Raw genomic sequence first — 6,076 nt, 5'->3', positions numbered from 1 at the left:
GAAGCAGGTCCTCTGTCCTCACAGAGCAGCAGCCCTTGCTGAGCCCCAAGGCCCTGGGGCAGAAAATGAGGTGGCTGAAGAGAGGCCCAGAGGACAGACGGCCCGAATTGGGTCACACAAGCCAAATAGCCTTGTAATTAGCCGGTCTGATTTCAGAGGAGCGGCTCCACCCCACACAGAGGGGCTGCTTCTCAGCGGAAGCTTAGCCCCGGAGCGTGGGCTGCCTTGAACAGAGATCTCAGGAGACAGGGTGATGGGGGTGTTGGTCACATCCAACATGCAGGCACTGCCCGGCGTGCTTGACCACCATCTTCAAAGCTCCGAGAAGACGGCTCACTGGCTTCCATCCAGCACCAGAGTAGGGATTTGAACCCATGACCTGAGAGAGTCTAGCATCCCTTCTTCAGCTGAGGAGCCCTGACACCATCTGAATACCTCTCCTGTCCCGTGGCCTCAGAGAGGCACAGCCCGGCCCTAGCTGTCTCCTAGAGCAGGTCTGAACCTGCTTCCACCCCAAGGCCAGAGACACAGCACAGGGGAGGGGGAGAATCTGTGCCATGCCAGCCAAGGAGTTGGGACCACCACCCCAAATCCTCACTAACTCCCCCTTCTCAAGGTTGACTTGTCATGTGACTCAAAAAAAAAATCTGCCTACATTCTCCAGATAAGACCACGGGTAATCTCCTCCACAAAAGACACCAGTACAGTCCCGAGCTCAGATAAACCAGGAGAAAAATAGCCTTTCCCTCTCCCTCTCTTCCTTGCCCCCCTGGGGAAACCCTAGGATCCTCAGCCCCTGAAGAAAAGTAGCCTCCCTCCCCCGCCCCCTTGAATACAGGACAGGCTGGACAGGGGAGGGTAGGCAGATGGTGGATGTGGCCAGAGAGGCGGGTCCTGGGCTATGTGGAGGGGAGTGGGCTTCTGTCCTTCTCCTGGTTAGACTCCACACCCTTGGCTCAACCTGGCTGAACAGCTAATCCTTTGCCATCCCAGCCCTGGGAACAAGGGGAGAGATGAGCTTGGCTCACAAAGCAGCTGGGTTTTAAGAGGAGGTGTGTGTTTGGGGTGTGGGGAGCACTGGAGCATGACCCGTGTTCCCCTCCTTCCCAGAGCTCTGTCCTCAGGCCCCGCCCGAGCCCCCCTCTTGTTTGGACTTGCTGATGACTTGCCCACAAGCTCACGGGGATTTCTAGGATGGGGAACCCCTTCTCAGAAAGCCAGGCTCAGCTCTGGTGGGGGGGGCTTTTGCCTGGGGGGTGAGAGAGAGAGAGAGGGAGAGAGAGAGAGAAAGGCTGCTCTGCTATGCTGGGATGTTTCCCTCCCACTTCTCTGGGAGACTAGACTAGGAGAGAAAGAGCAGAAGAAACGAGAGGGGACACGGATGGCCGGCGATTCATTTCAGATTCAATATCAGTACTCACCGAATCTGGCAGGCCTCTTCCAGTCCTTAGAGTTTATGTACCTGCCTTCTAGAAATCTGGGGAACTACCTTGAGCCTTAGGAATAGGCTGACACAGAGAAATACCCAGAAAGCTTTTGATGGGTGAGTGGATGAACGGAAGGAAGAAAAGAAAGTCAGACAGATATGAATGGGAATGGATGAAGGGATGGCTATTTGTACAGCTGATAGATATATGGGTGAATGGAAATGGAATGATGGAAGGATGGATGGATGGATGGATGGACAGGTGGATAGATGAACAGGTGGATGGATAGAAAGGTGGATGGCTGGATGGATGGATAGGTGGGGAATTGGCTAACATAATTGGGGAAAGGGAGAAGTTGAGGGAAGGAGAGAGGGAGGGAGGAGGTTTACAAATAGTAGACCAGGGTGTGCTAGTGGAAGCTCAGCACGGATCTTCCCTGGTGAGAAGGCTCTGGTTGGCAGCGATTGCTGATGTCTCCCTCCATAGTAGCCGGGCTGCCATGCTAGCTGTGCTAGAAGGAGACGCCTGGGGTCCTAGCACGCTGAGAGCCAGTGTGCAACTTCTTGGACACCTCCAGGAGGGGCAGTCTGGTGGTGATCAGGGGTCAACGGGGACCAGAGAGATGGGCACTGGAGAATGCCACACCCAGTTGTCCTGAAGGCCTGGACCAGGCTCCCGTGGTTTAAGGTGTGTGGGAAGAAGAGTGGCCTGCCCCTCTTCCCAGCCATAGGAGAGACCCTCACGGCTCAGCTCCACAAGCTCCCGGACCGTCCTGCTGACAAGGCACTCAGCTCAGACCACCCGTGCTCAGGGCTCATTCACGCACGCACGCGAATTTAGTGAGCTTCCTGCTGTGTGACACATCCAGGCAGGGACTGGTCACAAAGGCATGAATGAGTTCTTACACGCCTTGGGGGACTTGTCTAATGGGAAAGGAGATGATAAGCAAAGCATTTGAATTTGGGGTAAACAGTGAATAGGAAAAATATGTGCTAAGGGTTTGGGCTGCCCAGAGCAGAGAGTCTATGATGAGAGAGAGAGAGAGAGAGAGAGAGAGAGAGAGAGAGAGAGAGAGAGAAAGAGAGAGAGAGAGATCTAAGCAGACTAAGCAGGGCTCTGTGCTCCAAAGTGTTCTCCCAGACAGAGGCGAGCTTTGATTTCACAGGTATTCATTCAGCTGAACGCTCAGTGGGGGGCTGATAGATTGGTTTCCCATCTATATATTGGAACCCAGGCTCTCTTCCTTTGGGGGTACTGTTCCCCCCAACAAAGGTGAATCTCCTGGACTTCTTAGGACCAGAGGGTTGCAAAGACCCAGTGAAGTAATCGGATCAGCTGACCTTCGGGGCAGGCCTGCTCTGACCCATGTACCCCAGCCCCCAGCCCAGAGTGGAGCCAGAGCTGGCCGAGGCTTCCACGCCTCCGGTTCCTGGGTCTGGAGTGAGCCCCCAGGATGGTCCAAGGCCTCTAGCCCCCTGGCTGCAGTCCTGCCCCTCCCTCTTCAGGCCAGGCTCGGCGGGGGGGGGGGGGGGGCGCTGGCTCAGTGTGGCTGAAGGGGTCTTGCTCCGTGTGGAGGGGCCTCTCATTTTACAAAGACTTGAAGCAAAGAAAAGGATTCCGTGACCTCCCAGTCACTCATCTCCCACCTTATCCTGTCCCACCCCTGATCTAGCTGGAAACTTCCTTGCTACAACATGGCCGAATTAGGTTGCCAGCCCCTCTCCTCTGTGGCAAACAGGAGGAGGAAAGAAGAGGCAGCAGGTGTGGCTTCCAACGCAGGTGACCCCCACGCTTCCCCTTGGCTCTCACAGGCCAGGAGAGCTCCACCCAGTGCTCACCCACTGACTGCCAGTCCCGGCCTCCTCCCAGCTTCCTTTGCAAGCAGCCTGAAGCTGTTCCCCTCCCTGCAGCCTTGGGGGCCCTGAGTTCAAACCCCATGTAGGGTGACGGGAGGGAGGGAATGAGAAAGAGGGAACCGCCGATACTAAGCAAAAGGAAAGAAGTGTACATGTCACCGGACTTGGAAGCAATAGTTTCACGGTTACAGTTTGTAGCGTTCATAAGCTTCGTAGATCAAGATAATGGCAATCTGCATGGTGAAGGTTAATGTGTGTGTGTGTGGCTTTAGCGAAGTATCACTATGTCACAATACTGTGAAATGTATGTAATCGTTTAATCTCAATAAAGAAAAAAATACCAAAAAAAGAGAAACAGGCTTCCTTTTTTTAAGTTTTTCATTGTTACCAGAAAGGTGCTGTACAAAGGAGATACAGTTACAGAAGTCAGGTAAAGAGTACTTTTCTTTTTGAGCACTGTTACTCTTTCCCTGGCTCTCTCCCTGTTTTTCCCTCCCATCTCCCACCCACAAGTTGTGTAGTTCATTTTCAACATAGTATCCAGTGAGTGCCATTGCTACATTTGTCCACCTTTTGTCCCTCCATTTCTAGGCCTCTCTTACCAAAGACATAGAAACAAGAACAAAAAGAAAACAAACACAGCAGAAATAAGACACACACCTCTTGTTTCCACTTCTCGGAGTTCATTTTGCATGATCAGATGCCCATAGGCGCTGTGCCTTTCTGAGGAACAGGTTTCTAGAAGAAGAAATTATGCCTCCAGTGTGCAGCGGCTCCTGCCCGCATCTCTAACTTTTCTCTGGATTTCAGACATGTTGGCTCCTGCAGTTTCCAGTCCATGGAGACAAAGCTCGTGGTTTAAATACACTAGGAGCATCTGCTGTTTCTATTTCTCTGTGGGGTCCTGCCTGCTCTCCTCCTCCCCCCCCTCCCACAGCCACAGCAGGCTCTGAATCCCTGGGCCTGCAGTTTCTTGGGCAGAGAGGAGCTTGGGCGGGCGCCTGTGAGGCTGGCTGTGATGTGGGCAAGAGCAGCAGGTGCGGGCAGCCAGGGTTTCTGGATGTGTGAATTTGGGCAAGTTACTTAATCTGTCTGAGCCAGTGCCCTTGTTGACAAAGTGAGGCTGGCCCCGGCTCCCCAACAGGACAGCTGAGGGATTAAGAAGGTCCAGATTGGGCAAGGGCTTAAGAGCTGTGCACTGGGTTTTTGTGACCATGAAGTACCGCAGCAGCTGTGGAGGACCAGGCTGGCTCCTAAGGCTAGCCACGGAGGCCCCCGCTCTCCTCCTCCACCTGTCTTAGGTAGCTCCCAGCTGTGAAATCCCATGATGATAGGGTAGCGACCTAAGACTGGATTATTTAGCCTGGACAGAGGTGGCTTAATCACTCACTCCTTCCTTAGCCTCAAGAGAGTTATTCGATTAAGGCCTGGCCAGTTTTCCTTCTCCATCTAGAAGGAAAACCAGAGGGACCTGCTAACAGGCAGCTGGAGGGATGGAAGCTAGACAGCAGGATATTCGCGAGCACTGGGGACGGGGACGTGATTGCTGGTGGGGAACAGAAGCAGCCACCTCTTGGCTTTCTCTCTGATGTCTGAATTCTAGAAATGGCTTTCTCAGAATTTTGGGAGATGGGGAGCAGGGGAGGGGACAGCTGCAATCCTAGCTATCCCAGGAGGCAGATGTAAGAAAAATCTGGCTTTGCTGCTTAATTAGTGACTAGAGTCTTGTTGGTCTCCCTTGGCTGATTTTGAACTTCTCAGATCTCAGCCTCCTGAGTAGCTAGGATTACGGGTGAGAACCACCGGCGCCCAGCCTTCCCCATCTTAACTGTGAGGAAACAGACACAGAGAGGTTAAAGGATTTGCCCATGGTTATTCGGTTAGTAACTAGCAGAACTGGGTTCTGAACACCACATGCTCTCTAATCCCTTAAACTATGCTGGTTGTTTTTTCCTCCTGGCTGAGCATGCTGTCAGCTACCCTGGTGATGGCTCTGCCTTTCTTCCTGTGTCCTCCACGTCTTCCTGCCTCAGTCCTGGAGAGGTGTCTGGTGAGCTCTCTCCCTCCACCCTTGGGCCGTTGCTGCGCCCACCCTGGCTTCCTGATCTCTGCAATGGCAAGGCCCTGATCCCCGGGGGAAATGACAAGGTCAGAATCAGCTCCTCTGTCCCCAGAGAGGCCTGACTCCCTGCGTGTGTGGCTTTACCTGGGTGGGGGAGGGGGGAACACAATTAGCCTCAAAGCAACACCAGAGCATGGAGGACACAGCGGGGGAGGGGGGCAGCCTGGCAGCCTGAGCCCACAGAGGCGAGGGCAGGGCTGAGGCCAGCTTCGCCTGAGTCACTGCCCAGCCCGAGGCGTGGGGAGGCCGGGGAGGCGGGGCAGCTCCCAGGAAGGAGGGAGGCTCGGGCTCTCCAGGCCTCATCTCTGGCTGGATCTTCTCTCCACACCCAAGTCTAGCCAGCCCAATGTTCCCAGGAAGCCCTGCCAGGGCTGAGGGCCCAGGGCTGAGTCTCAGGCTGTGTCCCAGACTCTGGGCCCACTGAGGATCTCAGCTTGGTCAGCGTTGCTGTGTGGGGCTCCCATCCACCCCCACTCCTGGCAGGTGACTCCCGCCACGTGCCCTGCAGCCTCCTCTCAATATCAAGAGCAGACCTGGCCACACAGCTCTGGAACCCTCTTCCCTCTCCACTGCCAGTGCTCTGTGAGCCTGAGCCGCCCTCACACCACGGGCGCTCACAAAGCGCCCAACACAACTGGTGCTCACGAGGCCTCTGCGGAGTTCACAATGGG

This window comes from Dipodomys merriami, unplaced genomic scaffold (assembly GCF_024711535.1).
Source record: "Dipodomys merriami isolate MVZ:Mamm:240054 unplaced genomic scaffold, mDipMer1.0.p SCAF_103, whole genome shotgun sequence".
Classification (NCBI taxonomy): Eukaryota; Metazoa; Chordata; class Mammalia; order Rodentia; family Heteromyidae; genus Dipodomys; species Dipodomys merriami.
This window is presented reverse-complemented; position numbering follows the sequence as displayed.